The sequence below is a fragment of the Platalea leucorodia genome, assembly GCF_965183815.1.
Source record: "Platalea leucorodia genome assembly, chromosome: 20".
NCBI lineage: Eukaryota > Metazoa > Chordata > Aves > Pelecaniformes > Threskiornithidae > Platalea > Platalea leucorodia.
This window is the reverse complement of record NC_138842.1, coordinates 2,811,188-2,829,546: the sequence shown is the minus strand read 5'-3', so window position 1 is coordinate 2,829,546 and position 18,359 is coordinate 2,811,188. Positions and strand designations below refer to the sequence as shown.

The window sequence follows — 18,359 nt, the reverse complement described above, 5'->3', positions numbered from 1 at the left end:
GGAGCACCGGGGGGTTGGGATGCACGGTCCCGTCCCCGGGGTGCACGCACCGGAGCACCGGTGTGCACGGTGTGCACGGTCCCGTCCCCGGGGTGCACGCACCGGTGTGCACGGTGGGCACGGTCCCGTCCCCGGGGTGCACGCACCGGAGCACCGGGGGGTTGGGATGCACGGTCCCGTCCCCGGGGTGCACGCACCGGTGTGCACGGTGGGCACGGCCCCGTCCCCGGGGGGCCGCCCCGCCGCGGGGCGCCCCCGTCCCGCCCGCTCGCCGCCGCCCCGCCCCGCGCACGCGCCCCTCCTCCCCGCCGCCGCCCCGCCCCCGCCGCCCCGCCGCGCTGCATTGTGGGACACAAACAAAGTGCCCGGCCGGGCGGCGCGGCGCGCGCGGGAGCTCGCACCGCCGGGACCCCCCCCCCGCCCCCGCCCCCCTTCCCCTCCGCCCCGCCCCGCCCCTCGAGCCGGCCCGCGCGCGCGCCGCCGCGTGCACACCCCCACCCCCCCCCCCCCGCGCACACCTCACGCGGGGGGGCTCGCGCGCGGCGCCCCCCTCTCCCTCTCTCCCCTGAGGGGGAGGCGGCGGTGGCGGCCTCGTCTTCCTCCTCCTCATCCTCCTCCTCCGCCGCCTCCCGGTCCCCCGTCATGGCCCAGGCAGGGCCGCGGCGCGGCCCCAGATAGGGGGCTCGGCCTCCCGCTGCACGCCGGGCCCAGCCGGCCCCACCGACGGCAGGTAAGCGGGCCTGCGGGGGGGGCTGCTGGCGCGGCGGCCGTTGGGGCCGTTGGTTCCCCTCCGGCGGGCGCCCACCCGGGGGAGGGCTTTGACTGCTGCACCCCGCGGGTCCGTCCCCGTCTTCCCCCCCCCCCCCGCCCCCCGCCGCCGCGCTGTACACGCGTGTTTCCCGCGGCGGGGGGAGGTGTGGCGTGACCGGCGTCCCCCGGCGGGTTCCCGGGGAGGGGGTTTACCCCCCTGCGGGCAGCCCCGGGGCGGTCGCGCTGCCCGGTGTGCGCCGTGTTTACACGCATCCCGAGGGAGTTGCGTCGCCTGTGGAAGCCCGTGGGTGCGCTCGGCTGCCTGGGCGCACAAATATGTAGTTTTTTTCGGGGGTGGAGGGGGGGGGGAGTTGTGTTGTCTCCTGCATCCCAGCGGGATACCTGCTGCCTCCCTTTTCCACTGCAGCCTTATGGGAGGAAAAGAGGGATTCCCACTAGCTGTTAAGCAAAGCTTGCTGTCCCTTTGTTGTTGCTGTTTGGTTGTTGGTTTTTTTTTTTTCTTTCTCCTCCCTACAACACCCCTTTCTGCATATTTACTGCCCATCTGCCAGGGTCTGCTGTGCTGCCTCTGCTTGCACCGGTGTCCACGCATGATGAGGATATCGTAGCGCTCCTCTGCCAAGATCTGTTGCATGTTTCTCTGCTCTCTTTCCATGTATTCGGGGTTATTTTCCTATATACAAACATAAACATTGGCAGATGCTGGGGGGGGGGGTAGAGCCTGCTTCTTGCTTGCCAAGAGCCTGTTGCCTCCTTTCATACACGCAGGGCGAGGGTACCGCTGCCTTGCAAAATCTGCTGTACTTCTTTCCACACGCAGGTGTGCTGGGGAATGCCTCCACGCTTGACCACCACAGCCTGTTAAATACACACACCCAGGAGGCTTCTTCCTGTCTATGAAAAGCTGCTAAGTTGTTTTTTGTTTTTGTTTGTTTTTTTTTTCCCAACCGAATAGACATGCAGATATCTTCCACCAAAGCCTAAGGGACGAGCCCGTCTCCTGTTTGCGCTGTGGAGCTTGTTCTGCCCACTGAAGAGGGAGGATCTGTCTCCTCCTACATATATATACACACACCACCAGGGTTATCCCACCCAAAGCCGGTGCGTCCTGCGTTGTGCGTGTTTGCACACATCAGGAAAGGTGCAGGCAGCCTTTCACCGGTAGCCCTGGGGAGGCAGGCAGGCATTTCTCCTGCACTCTTCCAGGGAGAAGGTTTCCACTGTTTGTCCTTTCATGTCTTGCGTGTTCCCACAGACACCCAGCGGCAGCTGTTTCGGTGCCTGCCCCCAGACTGTAGCACTTCCTCGCTACACGTGCCAGAGAGGTCACCCGTTCTTACCCATTCCCTATCTCTTCTTGGCTGCCTGTTACATCTTTCATGACTGAGACTTTCAACCCTTTTTCTTCATGTGCCCTGCTGATACTGCAGTGCGATACAGTCAGGTTAAGCCTACCTTGTTTTTTGCTTCGCCTTTTGGTTTTTGTTTTCTGAACAGTCCGCCAGAGTAAAAAGAAGTAGTCTGCATACTTCATAGGTATCTGCAGATCCCAAGTTGGAAACCACAGGTCTAAAATGCATTGTTTCTCTTTTTCTGGTCATATACATAATTTGTCCAGCCCAGGATCTATGCTGCATGTTTCTAGAAGTCTCCTGCTTTCATAATTTTCCTCACATGAGGTCTTTGGTTTGCTGTACCCACATGGGGAATTTCTCAGGTTTCCCATTTACATGTTTGCCCCTGCTTTCTCTCTGTGCTTCTGCCTGACGTGAGGCTTTTCCTCTTCCTCTTTTTTTAATTTTTATTTTATTTGTCTTTGAGGTGTCTAGTACGCTTAGCTTTTACATAGGTGGAGGTCACCCAGTTCACCTCCTGAGTTGATCCCCGGCTTCTAGCTGCGTGTTTTCATAGACGGGGTGACGAGTTGTTTATCTTGTGCGGGGCACGCCTGCGGCACCGCTCTGCGGACCCTGCAAGGTGACACTGAGTCGGCATGGCTTTAGTGCAGGCGGGTCACAGGCTAGCATCCAGGAGTCTTTTCAGGGTATTTTGAGTGCAACGTGCTTTTCTTCTGCCATCGAGGTCTCTTACTACAGCTTGACGTCTACGCGTCACGCAGGTGTGAGGTGTGATGCACCTGGAGACCTTGCCTGGGTTTAACTGCATCTATTTAAGGAGATAGAGCTGAACAAGTGTTAACCTGCTAGCTTAGACACAGCTCTACTAGTATAAATGCCTCCATTGATGTAAAACTGTTTATACCAGAAACCAGTTACAATGCTGTAAGTGTCTCTCCCTGGGGACTACTTCTATTTAAACAGCTGTTTTTAATCCGAAACTTTAATTGGTGCGAACACTCCAAGCAGTCCCTTTCCAGGGGAAGGGAATTTCCAGCCCTGCTTTAGTCTCCCCAGGTGGATGTTGCACGGACGCTGACTTGTCAGGAGGGAGGATCGCGCTCGCTTTCCCGGACGGAAGGTCTCGCGCTGGTTTTGTTTACAGGGTGAGAGAATTCCTCCTCTTGTGACTGTGAGGTTTGGAGGGGGGGAGTGTCCTTATGTATTTCTTCTGTAAATACGTAACAGTAGTAGTCAGCAAGTGAAACTGAATCCTTGCCATGTTTGTTGCAACAGGAGGTTAATCACAAACTCTGGCAACTTTTAAAAGGGGTGGTTTCGTTCTGTGGTGTCTGTAGCAAATGTGTGCTGTTAGGAGGGTCTGGTCAGCTGTTTGCTAGGAGGATCAAAAACAAATACAGCTTCGCCCCCGTGTGAAGCTGAACAAGCGTCCGAACGTTATTTTTGGTTGTGTCCCATGACTTGCTTGGAGGAGGCTTTTTATTTTTATGTCCTTCTTGTGAATGGACGTGTGATGCCCGTGCTGTGAGGTGAACGGTGTTTGCGTGACCTGTCACTGACTAAGAGAAGGTCTTGGCTGCTTTGCGCTTGTCGTGCTTTCTTCACATCTGGCATTGCGCTGGCATTGTCTGTGACATCTGGTAAACTTCTTTTTCAATGGTCTTTGAGAATGTTTGAGTATATTTCTGTGAGAAGATCTGGCGATACGTTTAACTTCCCTCCTTTTAGGCATTGTAATCCACTAGCTTAAACAAGAAGAAAGTCAAGCTGTGACAAAGCAGTGATGCTCTTGCTGGCACGTGACGAGGAAGGAGATGTCCCTTGACGCAGAAGGGATTGTCTGTTGACATTCTTCTATCTCGCCCGGTTATAAGTAGGTTATCCCGGCTCAAATTATGCAACTGTGCAGACAGCCAGACTTCAGGAATTCCAAATACTTCAACGTGTCAAGTGCTGACTTCTAAATTAAATGCCACAGTTGCAGAGCGCGTTCACAGTCTGTCGCTTGAAATATGACATCAATCTTGGAATCGCGTGTGGCTGAAAAGGGGCAGCAACTTAATTGCTTGTTTTCTTTGAAAAAGTGTCGTGTAAGATTGCGGGAACAAAACTGGGTGGGAGATGAGCCTCTACCTGTAATAGCATTTTGATATGGAAGTAGGTGGTCAGCATTTCAGCAGCTATAAGCAGAAAAAAAAAATATTGAAAACATTGATTTACCTGAGAAGTTGAAACGCCTCACTCTTTGTGGCTGCTGCCGTTGCCTCGAAAGATGCAGTTTCTAGCATATAGAACTAATTAAATAGTTGTGTACTTATTGCTGAGTAAACATAGGAGTCCATTACTCTTAACTTGCCTTGGAGACCAAATTGATTCTTCTAATGGTTTCACTGGATGAAAACAAATGTCCAGTATTGCTTTGTACAAGGTGCCGAAATGAAATGGTGGTGGTAGGGAACGAACTGCAAACCCAATAAAATGGCATTCGCACGTACGGATGGGAAGAGAGGAACTGTAAACGCTTGGCATTTCATTTAATTCTTACATTTCATTTAATCAAGTTAAGGAAGTGACTTAAACTGCGCATTATTTGTAGGTAGAATGTTTTTAATATATTCCAATTTAGAGCTGGGGAAGTAATTATTTCACATGAACAGGTTTATCACAGTACGTGAATGATGGGATAATAAGGACTGCAAAAAAAATGTGTGTTGGGCTCAGCATGTGGTCTGTGACGGTGGTCAGAAGTGAATCATTAGAGGGAAAGTGGAAGAGCATACATAGGCAGTGCAGTAACTGCTCCTCCGTACGTCTGCCAGCGGTGCAGGGTTGGAGGTGGCCCGAGCTAGAGGGTATGCGCTGGCAGTCATGTTTAATAGTGCCTGTGGGACTTGTCATCTATGGATTTGCCTAGGCCTTTTGAACAGCTTATGCCTGTAGCTTCCACAGTATACCACGCGATGAAGCCCACAATTTGTGCAAAAATAATTTCCTGGCTTTTGGCTTTTTTTGTTTTGTTTTAAACCCGATGAATGGTAATCTCATTGAGTGCTTCCTAGTTTTTGTAGTATGAGAAAGAATAGAGAATCTTTTCCCAGTCACCACCTCATTTGCAATTTTGTAGATCTCTGTGTTCTCAGTTTTCTCTCTTTGGGTTTTTTTTTTTTCTTTTCCAAGCTGTATTGTCCCAGTCTATTTAGTACATCTGTCTGCGGAGGCTGTTCTACATCCCCCTTTTTTTCCTTTGAGCTCTGCTGTATTGTTTTGAGGTGATTTGACCACATTTGTTTGCTTGCTTTAGCCAAGACTGAATAAAGGCAGTTTTTTCAGAGCATTAAGAGATGCTTTCTAATAAAGGAGCACTTTGTAGCTCATCTGTGATAATATTATAAACATTTACTATGTGTAATGTTTTATATTCAAAAGTACAAATGAACATAGTAATTGTAGTGAGAGCTATTTTCATGGAAATACAGTTACAGATACTGAAGATCGTAGTTTATAAATCTAGCTACAGATGGTAGTTGATACGGCATTTGTATTTGGATATTGCCAAGAGTGCTTTATGGAAGAACTGCAGTTATGGTGGGTACTTGCTAGAGTTAAGTCTTTTGGGAGCGTGAAGATGCCATGTCCTATGGAGACTCAAGAGCCCTAGAAATCACTAGTGGGTTTGGGAATAACTGGTGGGTTAAGGGGCAAGTTGGTCCCATGTTAGGGGCAGATATTTACATAGTGTTGGACCTCTGCAGGTCTGACAGTTTCTGTAGTTTTCTTTTAGCATCTTGTTGTTTTGTTTTTTTTTTAAGTGGATAAATACCCCTGTTAAGAAAGACCTGCTCTGAGAAGTTCCCGTGAAATGTTAGTAAAGACGCTAAAGGCTTAAAAAAACCCCACAGAACTCTCCTTATCCCCAGCCTGAACCATGGATACGGTTCTGCCAGTCCGGGTTTGGCCATACAAGGGAATGAAGGTAGAAAGCCTGTATAGTTGCTGCTCACCTGATAACGTGATTTGTGGATAAATACAAGGATTTTTAGTTTTTGGGGCCAAGAAGAACTCCTTTTAGGCATTTAAGTTTATCTGCATAAATGAGTCATTAGGAAAATAAAGGGTACGCATAGTGCTAAAAGGGTGATGACACAACCACATTCCTGCCTTGCTTAAACTTGTTCAGGATTCTTTATAGCCGCTTCCGTTGGAAAGGTGGCTGCTTGTTTATGTGTCTGTGACACCTTGACTAGCTGGCCGCCGTCCATGCTGTCTGGATTAGCTATGCCTTTTTGCCTCTTCAGATTGTACGCGATGTGTGACTTTGCCTTGATCTCTCCCTTTTGCTCTTTACGCAGGTTTTTCCGTGGTGTTGCTTGTCAGCGCAGGCTTCCAGTACTTCGGGCGTTAATGGGGCTAGCGTGCTTCAGGGAGATTTAAGATTTGCCTTGGACCTCAGAAAAATTCGTTTATTGTAGTTAACGTGGATTTCATTAAGGTGTAACGCTTCCTTGCTAATCTGGAATAAAAGTGAGAGAAGGAAAGCTGTCATTTTTTGTAATAAACCTGAATACTTCAAACAACAAATCGGTTGACAGGTAAGCTTTGTGCTGAACTAGTAAAAACTAGCACTTAGCCAAATTTGACTGTCACAAACGGAATGATTGTGATATGCAGTTACAGTCATTTGTTTCTGTAAAATGAGGAGACAGGTTTGTCATTTCCAAGTGACAAAAATTAAAGCCTCGTGCACAATAAGGTAGGAGGCACAGCTTGGGGGTGATAGCGGAGAGGAGGGGTTCTTCATTTGGGTTGCTGTTGGCAGCTCCTGGGACGTAACGCACCCGTTTAGGCCCTGGTTTTGTCTTGGAGGAAGTGAAGAAATAATTTCTTTTCCAAGTGTGGTTTTCACTGTGCTATTGGTTAAAATGATCTCTGAAATTGACCCTTTTGTGTCTGAAAACACGAGGCCCTTTCTTCAAAGACGTGTAGTAGGACTTGGCACTATTCTGTAAATAGGCGTACACGTGTGTGAGGAAGCACAGATAGTATTGCTATTTATTTTTATTTTCCTTTTGACTCTTTCATGGATCTCATGTAGTAGTGCTACCAAAAAATCTTGAACCGTACTAGAATATTTTGGTATGCAGATACAAAAAGCATGCCATCTTCCTTGATATTTCTTTCACGTGGTGCCACCAAAAAGGGCTTGGAGATTTTTGCTTTTGTTACAAATTGTGGAGGTTGGCTTGAGTAGTCTTTTTGATGTATATTTTTCATAAGTTTATGTTCATACGCTTGCAGAGCTTCTGAAAGTGAAGACTGGAATGGACATGGTAGCCATGGTAAAACAAGAAAAAATAGCTTTCTGGAATTAGTTTAAACTAGAAGGTTGCTGCCACGTGACAAATAAAAGTACTTTATGCATATTTTTTGGCAGTTTGCAGCACTTGGAAGACTTTAATGTTCAACTTTTTGTTTTGTGTCATTCATTTGCACTGCCGTTAAAGACCAAAGACAACAAAACCGAAGCCTTGCTTTTTATTACACAGAGTGGGAAACGGTCATGTAATGGCTTTTCTACACTGAGAAATTAGGCAAAAATTTAACCTGAATTTGCACGGAGCAAAAGTGGAAAGACGGTATTAAGATCGCATAAAAATTACGCGTGAACACTGTCATCGAAAGAGTGGTTAACTTTGAATGCGTGCCTCAGGGATGTAACACATGGGTCCATGCAGTATAATCTGATTACATTCTGTGGGGCTTGCCTATGTGAGGATAGGAAGAGGACTGTGAATTCACTTGTTGCTTTTATTCTAGTAAAAAAAACCCAGATGGAGATTTGCTCATATGTTGATGGCACAAACATCTCTAGCATGAGCTTTCAGGGCAAACCACTGTTAAGCTAGCGATCTAATAGTTTGATCGTGTGCTTTTTCAGAGAACTGGTGAAAAACAGAAATTGTAGGGCAGTGAATCAGTTGTGAAATATCTCAATACGTTCTGTCTAGTGAAGGTCACATTAATTTTTATTATGAGAACAAATGTAACTCAGTATATAACAAGACCTTTTAGCAGTTACTGCTCGTATTGTTAAATGAGCCTCAGTTTTAAGTACTATCAGAAAATTTGCTTTTATGTGTTATACGGAACACTAATGTGAGACTCCTACAACGAAAAGTTCAAAGCGCTGGAGGCTGGGGAAAGTGGCATTTATCTAGTTTGCTTATTCAACCATGTGAAAGCTATATAGGGCACATAAAAGTTTATACTTTGCACTGCAGCTTCAAAAAGGCAACAAGTTAAATCTGGATCCTTTGAAGTAGTGAATGGTAACGTTCTGTCCTCTGAAAGAGCCGACTTCAAATGATCACACCAAAACTTGAAAAACTCTGTCATGGCTAAGGAAAACAAGACTTGGGGGGGGGGGGGGGGGGGGGGCATACAGGCTATGAAAATGTGTGGAGTTTCTTGCATGTCGTTATGCATAAAGAGTAGCCAAAATATTGGACCTGATTGCATTCCTGAAGCTCTTTGCCTGTTCTGCACCCGAGTGGTGCAAAGTTACTGTTTTAAATTCTCCCCAGATAAATCTTAAATATTTAAGAGTTCAGCTGTTGCATGAAACGTGGAATTTGTTGGAGCCAGCGGACCTCAGTTATGTAGAAAGGTACAGAGTCTTTTAAGAAAATAATGTCTCTCTTCTTTACGTAGCTGTAAATGGCTTCAAGAAACATCTTGTCTTCTAGCTGTTGCGTAAAAACAGTCAGTGGTGTCAGATCAATGATTTACATATGGCACACACTACTGTACTGCCCTGATTATTGTAATCTCTTCTTTTAATTAGATCCCGAGATTAAGAACTGTCTTGCTGATCAGTGCACTTAATGTATGCCCTATCAGTTCTAGCTAGTACATGTTTCTAGCTGAAACATCGTCTGGTTAAGTCAGATGCTCTGAAAAGATCTAAGCGTAGTTTACTTTACAGACACGTGAAGGGGGAGCTGCGCAGAGAAGAAAAACTCCAAAAAACCCCCTTGAGAACCTTTCAGGAGGTTAAAATAGACATTGGCAAATACCTGACAAAAAATGAGGTATTAAAGTAGTCTGGTTGTTCTGTGGGCCTTTCAGTTGGCTGTTCGGTTTAATTTAACACTGTGGAGATCTTTCTCCAAAGTCACTTTTAACTAATTAGCTTCCAGATTATCGGTCGAGTCCGTTACTAGCTCCCTAGTATATAAGGTCGAGGTTTTAATTTCATACTGTTGGGTTTCCCGTGAATTTCGTTCTGTTCCTAGGGCTCTGATGCTCACTCATTCGTTTTTATGCATCGTGCTGACGATACGTCTTAACCTTTAAATCAGCATTTTTTGAGCCAGTGTCTTTACGGAAACACTCAGAGATCATTGCTAAAACAAGTCCTTATGGCACTTCACAGGCGAATTCTTTAACCTGTTATTTCAAGTATATGAACTACTTCTTTTCAGCCGGCTCCGTAGCTGAAGTTTGTCTGTTCATCTTGTTTTCACCAATAGCTCTGTATGTCCTGTTATTCAAACGTTTTAATGAAGTTCTCATCCTATGTGGCATTTCCTTTTTTTCTGAAAAACACATTATCGGGGCAGTTTGACATACTTTAGCTTCAGTAAACACAGGTGGTGTCTCATTTTCTGTTTGTTTTCTTATTCTTCATTCTTCTTTTCAGATTGTTTTCATTTAGCCAGATTTCTGCAGTTGTACGCAAACACCTATAATGGTGTATCTTTGAGAGATGAAAGCATGGTTATATTTTTAAATAGTCAGAGCTTCTGCACTAAATATTTGAGAGACAAAATTAACACAGAGTTAATGTTGCCAAGCTTTCTGGCAGGTGCGTACCACGAAACGAGACAGCCTTTGAACAGTCCTGCCTCTTCTCCTGGTACACCAGCACCTTTTCCTTGAGAATTAAAATATCAGTTTGCATGTTTGTAATCACAGCAGCGTCTAATGGAAACATTTTTAGATTGACTTCTAATGAAAGGAGTGGTAATGTGTTTTACACACCTACAACGTGATCTTTAATCTTCAAGTTTTATCTACACTAGGAGTTGTAGCTATGCTTTAATCTTGTTGCTGTATTAATCCAGCACACTCAGTGCCTACATACAGAGCTCTCGCTTGTCTGTCAGTGGTTCCCAGGCTTTTTTGGTTACAAGCTGTTCTCAGCTCTCAGCTTCTCCCATCAGTCATAAGGGTCTGCTGTTGGCCACGGCCATTTACAATGCCGTGCAGACTAATTTTCGTTGCCCAGAAGCCAACGGGACCATTTAGCAGGTTAAATTTCGCAATGTATGACTTGAATTCCAGCTCTGTGACACTTCACAATTAATAATTTCCCAATTTATCTGTGAATCGGTTATCTGCTGTAGAGCTGCCTCATGACAGCTGTGAGTTTGTCAGCTGTAGAGGCCAAAAGTCTCATTTGTCTCTCATTTGCCCGAGACGCAAGTGCTGTGCAGTTCCTGCAATAGAATTAAAAAGAAAGGTTTACAGTAGGATTAAATTCTCTTGCCAATTTGAGATCGGTCAGAAGAAACTCTTGCAGGCTGCTTCCTGTAGGCCATATATACAGGGCGATCAGGGACAAGAATAAATCTAGAAGTGTCGCTTTCGCGAGGAAATGACAAGCCAGAGCTGCACGAGAGTCTGCTGCAAGTATGTGGCTGCTGGTGAAGTTAATGAACGTGGCCTTGGCATCTGTAATCTATTACAGTCAGGCAGATGACTTCTAAATTCTGCCAGATGCAGGGGTTGGAAGAGCTCCTTTCCGAGTTCCAGGACATGCTTGGGGCTTTCGAACAGATACAGTCTGCAAAGGACACGCTGGATGATGTGTCGGCCCAAGTTGAGAAGTTCTGTGCCTTGTTCTGTACCATCACCGGGAAGTTTTCGAAGGTTTGTGGAGGCACTGTTATCGACAGATCCAGCTTCGTTTGGGCGCACACATCTCCATCCTCTCTGCTGCGTGCTGGGCTCTAACGTAGGCTCCTCTTTAGGCTGTAATACTTCTTCCTATCGGCCTGAACCCAGGCTCTCTTTATCTAATATCTCCTGCCACGCTGTCAGAACATGACTGCTGAATTTTTACATCCAACTTCTTAATTTCCATGCAAATGACTAATCAGGAAGAGAAAACAAAAATCCCTAAGACACATTGCGCTTCACATTATATGTAGAAACAGCAGCTCCTGAAAATTAGTGACGGTTTAACTAGTGATTTACAGCTCTTTCTTTGTTATGACGTCATGGTACAAGAGGAACAGCTCTGTGATGTGTTTTATGTTGGTTTTAATATTCTAAAATAACACTAGTAGGCATGTTCACCTCCTTTTCATTACAGTAGATGTTGCTTTTTTCGTGTATCCAGCAAACATCCTGCTTTTGTATGCTGAGGCAGTCTTGTAGCATGAGGAAGACTTTGGTTTTCTTACTCTGGAATCTGTACACTTTTTACTTGGAGCTTGATAGTTTAGAACCAGTACAACCGAGACGTTTGGAACTAGGAAAATATTTCTGATTTATTCTTCGTCTTTATTGCTTTAACAGCAGGTATTGTGCTGTTTGTGTTTAATACCTGTGGTGTAAAAAAAAAAAAAAAAAAAAATAAAAAAATTAAAAAAAATCTGCAAAACCGAGGAGGAAATAGAAGAGCATGCTAAGGTACTGCCTGTCTTTTGGTGAACAAAGTTGAAATCGGGTAACTGGAATATGCAGAAGTGGATTGGAAAAACAGTGCGTTTCCCCATCCTGCCTCGCAGCGGAGATTTGGTAATATGTTGTTACCAGGGTCTCTAACAAGATATTTTGGCTTCTCTCACAGGCCCCTTCAGTTCTGTTCAGATCAGCTCTGAGTCAAGACAGCCGCGCTAAGTGGACGCGTTTCTTGCCCTGCGTGCCAGGAGGGCAGTGGCAGTTGAGGGACGGGCTGCTGGAGTTTTGGGAGAGTGCTGGCCCGGAGCACGCTCTGTTCAGTCAAAACTTTGGAACCCACTTCGAGGTGATGAATGAGGATGACAAAACGATTTTGGTGAGCAGGCCCTGGGCTCATCATGGCAAAAGCTGAGGAGAGAGCTGAGAATTTTTGTAACTGTTTTTAGGAATTTGCACAGAAATGGGAGCTCTTTCATTAGCTTCATACCTGGTGCATATCGGTTTCCTCACCACTGAGTAAACCACATGTTCCAGCATGTGGAGAGCTCGAGTTCGGTGCATTTAGTAGCAGCATTGGTTTCTAACCTTGATGCTAATAACAGTTAGAACGGAAAGCCAGAGTAGTTGAATCTTTTGCTATCTCTTGTATGGGAATACACTTCAAGAAGTTCATCTAATTAACTCCTTTTAAAAAAAAAAAAAAAAAAAGTGGCAATTAAAGCATAGTTGCCAAAAACGGTACCTGGGTTTTGAAAGATAAATTGCAGGGGAGGTAAGTGGCTGGGAGCCACGGCATGTTGAAGAGGAGGGGTATCGGCTCCCTCTAAATTCAACGCCCAGCTGAAGCTCCAGTCATGCAAACCAGTCCAAGATAGTCTGTGTTCTGCTGTGAGGGGCAGGTAGTCTGTTGTTACTGCAAAAATGACACCCTGAACTTTCCCTTAAAATGTATATGTAAATGTTTTCTAATTTTATCCTTTCAGAACTATTTTGTTGCAGCTGACCTACCATCTCAATTTACAATAAAACCATTTTGTAGAATAAATTGCTCTTTTTGGCACCCCACTACTTGTTTCGATGCTTTCACCAGCTCTGAGAATTAAAATGCACCTACCAGATTTGCGTCATGCAAATCCACTTTTCCATCATCTGAGTTGTTCTTTTCCTATCCACATTAAAGATTAATGTTTTCAATAGCAATGATAATGTGAGTGAGTCTGTAACAGCGATCTAGGACTTTGCCATGCCCTCACACATCTTCTTTTTTCTCATGGCGTGTTACAGTTAAAGCTTTTCCTTTCTATTATTATAGGGTTTAATTTGGGGGAAACTTAAGAGATCTGTTAGGAATATCAAACAGGTATTTCATGGATACTCTGAGCCTTCCTTGTTCCCGAGTAACTATTTTGGAAGAGGAGCTGTTGGATGCTTTTTCTCCTTGTCCTTTGGAGATAAATACTATTCCTGGTTTGTTGGAGAACTTACAGTAAAGGAATAATGTGTGCTTTTGCACTTGCCTCTGTGTCTCCTGTACTGCAGAGGTTTACCTTGGTTGGTACCAAGCAAGTAGAGTTTTCGCGGACCCTGGAACAGCTCAGGATTTCCAGATGTGCAAATCTTTCCAGCAATTTTTTGTCAAGAGTTGCAGCCTTAGTGCTTCGACTTTGTAAACCTCAGCTCTTAAAGTGCTCGCGAGGAACTTCGCTAGATCCTTACAGATTCATTCAAGACTGGGGGGGGAGCTTCTTGCCACAATGCAGTTTCCACAACTGTTAAGCAGAGGCCTGGGTGCATAGAGTTCATCTTTCATCTGAAGATTATGCAGGCTATTTACAAAGACCTGAATCAATTAAAATTATGTGTGTGCACTTACACGTTTGAAACCATAGCTGCTTCCTGATAGTGTTTTAGTCTGCCTCTATGAAGCTTAACGCTAGTTCTGAAATACTGCCTGCCACCCTCCTGCACCAGCTTCTGGTGGTCTGTAACTGAAATTTAGGAAAACCTTCTTTTGCAAAGTCTCTTTGCCAGGAATTTTTCAGAGGAAGAGGTGGCTGCTTCAGAAGCAATTTGCCACTGTAGCATCCTTGGAGAGAAAAAAAAATTAAAAAAAAAAATTAAGTGGTGAACGTAGGTACAAGCTCGTGTGTGAGTACAAAGAAGCTAACAAATGCTTTTTGTGAGTGACACTAATGGTAGCTGGAGTCAATGGCCTCAAAAGCTCTGGCACATGAACTTGTTGAAAGTGATGTGCCAAAACCCCAGTTTTTACAAAATAAATGGCCTTATCACATGCGGTACTTCTGGAGTACGTAGGAAAAGCAGAACACCCTCTTTTATATGCCTTCAACTGTGAAAGGGAATATTACTGCTAACAATAAATAGACGGATTGTAGCATTTCAAGTCTTCAGCTTGCTACGTGAAATTGCTCTACCATTAAAGCTCCCGAGTGGAGTTCTCCAGAGTCACTTATCCGGCTGTTAGCGATTCTTTCCTGGATAGACAGAGGTCTTCCCGGAGGACTGTCCAACGTGCAGCTTGAGAGCCCTGCCCAGGAACAAAAGCTCCCGATAAACTCCTTAAAACAGAAAAATGCCTGAAAATTGTGCTTTTCTGTGAAGCTGGGAGGAAGGGGACACAGCAGCAATTTCAGTGTCTTGGGGTATTTTGGTGAGAGTGGTATGGAAAATAAAGGTCTGGTTCCCGAACCGAGAGACCGGGCACCAGGTCAGCCCCGGTACTGAATGCTCTCCTGTTTTTTGCAGGCTGTAGTACCACCTCGGCCTCTCTTTATAGACTGCTCCTCAGCATCTATTTCAGGTTTTAACAAAACGGTGTTTATGAAGCAGCTAACTTAACACTAGCTCCTTTGTGCGCTTACAGTTTGAAGTATGCTGTCCTAGAGGAAATTGAAGTTCTGAAACACTGCATACTTACCCGAATGGTTCATTTCCCTGGTCCAGTCACCCACGGTAGCTAAAGGTTACAGGTTTGCATTCCACGGATACCAGTACACCAAAGTGAATACTGCACATTGACGTAATTTTGAGCACAGGAACCTTGTGTTTGCCTTCTCTTTTTCATAAATACCGTCAGGCTTGGCAGTGGTGAGCTGAGTTCAAACTAGGTTTACTGACCTGACTTAAAATACGGTTTTTAAAAAAATTTAGAAAGTGCTGTTGATTCGTTTGAAACGAGAACAGTTTGGCAGCTCCAGCCAGCAGTTTTGTCAAGTGAAGCAAGGCAAGATTTGTAGTGGGAGATAATACCTTTTATTAGCCCAGCTGGTGTTGGGGGAAACAGATGCGTGTTTAGATACACAAGTGTTTCAAGTCTGAAACAGAAATGGCAAACGTGAAGCTAAGTACACACTAAGAGCAGTTGTTCTAATTCAATTATAAACTTAATTATACTAACCAGTTAGTTTGGGGGAGCAAGGGGTGCTGGTACCTGTGTAGCACAGTGAGAAGCTGTCAGAGAGAAGGTTGTCCAGGTCACACATTTATCCCCGTGGGAGATTTGCCTGTGCTGCTCCCACTGTTCATGGGATGGTGCTGTAACCGGTGCCCAAGGAGTGGTCTGGGTTAAAAATAAATTAAAAAAAAGAAAAGATAACCAGTGATCTGATTTATACCATGATCTCACAGCTGAATGAAGCGTACCCGAGGGATTGGTGAGCACGAGGGTGGGAATTGCCTGAGCTTTCTGGGCACTAAAGCCAATGTGGCATTTAGGTATCTGAAGTCTGTTGGGTTTAGTATTCAGAAAACTTAGTGCTTTCATGATATTTCGTACATTGCCACGGTCAGGATACAGAGGTTAAAGGTGGGGTGGTAGGTTTGTGGTGCTAAGAAATTATTCACTTCTATTGTACAATGATGTAGCTGAGTGAGAAACCGCATGTGAACAGCTCTGTGAGTTTACTTCACTGACTCCTCCAAAGAAAAAAATGAGATTATTATAGGTACTATGTTTCAAAGCCAATTATTTGAGCCATAAAGTTAGGCAGGAGGTGAATAAGCAGCTAACTTCTGGGTACGTGGAAGCAGGCAGGTCACACAAGCGATATTTTTCAATTCTGCTGCAGTTTCTTTTCCATTTACACAACACGGTGCACACTTTCACATGTTTGCTGTTTCTACGCAGAGAAACTTGAGGTGTTTAATCATTGTCCCAAAACAGTGTAAATGAATTGGTAACTGTTGCTAAAACGTGGTTTTCGGTAGCCTCGAAACAGTAAGAATGAGCGAAGTTACTTTGAACTACTTAAAGGTCAGGTCTATATTAGTGCTCCGAAGACTAAAAAATAAAAAAGAACTAATTTTCAAATGAATTATACAAAGTCTTTGGTACGGTAGCACTTACCTTCAGACTGCTTTTGGCTAATAGTGGAGAAGATGCTCCTTGCTCTGGCAGTCCTGAAGTGCTCGCGTTTGAATTCTCACCTTGTCCGGGGATCCATGCTTTGGTGGTCAATCCCCACGCATTTCCAGTGCAGCAATGCACGCTGGAAAAACCATTCTCTCGAACTGTAAGTGTCTGCGGCAAAGCTAAATGCAGCCCATTAAATACGGGCTGAAGTGTCCCGCTGAGAATATTTTCAAAACTTTTGAAAGTGTCTTTAAATTTCACCACGTTTCTCTTGAACTTTGAAATACTCCAGTGTATTGTGGGCCAGGGCATAAGCGTGTGCGTGGGGATTGTGGGGAGGAGGAACCATGCTGCCAGCAGCTGGGCAGGAGGACCAAGCCACCATTTCTTCGATATCAACCCCAGTCCCTGCTTAGAGAATCGCTGATGGTTTGTAGCTCAAAGATGAACAACTTTTCCAGCTGCAACGCACTTATCACTTAGCGTACGTGCGCACCTTGATCTCCCCACCCCAAACACTCCCAAGGTACCGTGTATATTTAGTTCTAGTTTGTGGTTCTTTAATCGCTCCTGAATGTAGCACTCTATACCTTACGGTCTAACAACTGCTGCTGTGGACTATCTAATCATCGGTAATAAGACGTGACAAAATGTCATTTCGAAATGGTGGTGATCCAAAGATGTTAGACTTGAGGTGAAGTTGTAGCGTTGTGGCCCTTTACTCTTTTTACTCACTGTGACTTAGTGCAGCTATAAAAGTGCCCTGTGCCACTAAAAGATTAACAAAGAGAATTGAACCATTTTATAACCTGGCTGAGCTTTAGCATGCTCATCTTTTCATGCGGAAAATATTTTCATATTGTTTAAATTACCTTCTAAAAATATTTGACGTTTTTACTACCTCGTTAACTGTAAAGAACTGATATTGTTCCCCCTCCTCAGCCCACCCCTTTTGATTTGTTTGGAAATAGCACGCGTATGCATACGTCCTTTGTCCACACCGAAGCCTGTGTAAGGAGCCACTTGTTTGAATGGTGGTGTCAGTGAGGGGGAAGGTCATTTTACAAAAGTGACTTAACAGAGCAATATCCCACATTCATGGCAGGCACGCTGCTCCTGTGATAAATTTAAATCGATTTATTGCACATCACTGACTTCCGCTATTTTATTTTAAATTCTGTAACCAGATCAAGGTCAAGGAAGCAAAAGATGAAAGGAGAAGGGGAAAGGAAGCCAGAAGAGGGGAGAGGCGGGCAGGAAGGGGGAAGGAGGACAAGGAATGGTTCAGAGCAGGGTTTGAAGGAGGTAGAGACTGGAGAGACGAGCATTACTCATTCAGAGGCACAGAGAAGGAAAATGGGTTAGTCTTCTGGGCGTGTAAGAATTGGGAGTATTGCTTGCTTAGGTTGTTTATAATTATGTAGTGGTACTGTTTCTAAATGCCAGATATACTGTTGATAGTCCTTGCAAATGTATTCTTCTTTTGGTAGCTGGTTGCTGAGCAGAAGTACTTCTGGACTTCTGATGTGCCAAGGAATTGCTGCGGTGACCGGGACTTCAGAAGGAAGGGTATCCCAAGGCCGTTTTAGAATATGCCGTTACAAGATTTTACTGTAGTGTTTTGGTCTGAGATCAATTAAATATGCTTTTCATTTGATTCATGCTGGAGAACAAACAGTCTGGATCTTCAGATGCCTCTTGAGGTCGATATGTTTTCTTTCACTGAAGGGAGTGTTTTGCTTGTGCTTAACTACTTCTTCTGCAGTAGTGTGAAATTTAATTTTAAACCCAAATGGTCCTTATAGCTTCACTCAGGCTTTATATATATTGTTAAGTGTTAGTTCATCTGTTCTCTCAAATAGATATTTTTCCTCTGTCTGAAAGGGTTTGCAGTATCAAAAGTGAAATCATAGGAACAAGAAGCAGCCAAGTGTAAATGTCTGTGGAACAAGGTAGGCTCTGACAGCTGCCATTTAAATATGTGCTAAGACTGGTGAGATTTGTGGTAAGTTGTTCCAAGCTTGCAGTGCTCTTTGTATCTGCGAAGCTCCACATGAGCAATTTGCAAGTGGGGTATGTTTTTGCATACGTGTAGGGGAAAGGAGAAGGATGATGTGAAGAAGCTGGCTGACTCCAGGAAATAATCAGATCCAATTATGTTGTTGATGTTT

The 18,359-nt window shown here is 44.8% G+C and overlaps 1 protein-coding gene across 5 annotated transcripts in view; it reads left to right on the top strand.

Moving 5' to 3' along the window:
- Nucleotides 1-531: 531 nt before the first annotated feature.
- The window catches only part of ZBTB44 (zinc finger and BTB domain containing 44), a 36,776-nt gene continuing 18,948 nt past the window's right edge, over nt 532-18,359 (top strand). For 2 of the 5 annotated variants that reach the window (XM_082330553.1, XM_082330552.1), the window contains exon 1: nt 532-730. The gene's annotated coding sequence lies outside the window, so the exon portion shown is untranslated. Of the gene's footprint in view, nt 731-11,985; nt 12,193-18,359 lie in introns of all 5 variants that reach the window. The other 3 variants (XM_082330551.1, XM_082330550.1, XM_082330554.1) reach the window with 3 other exon arrangements.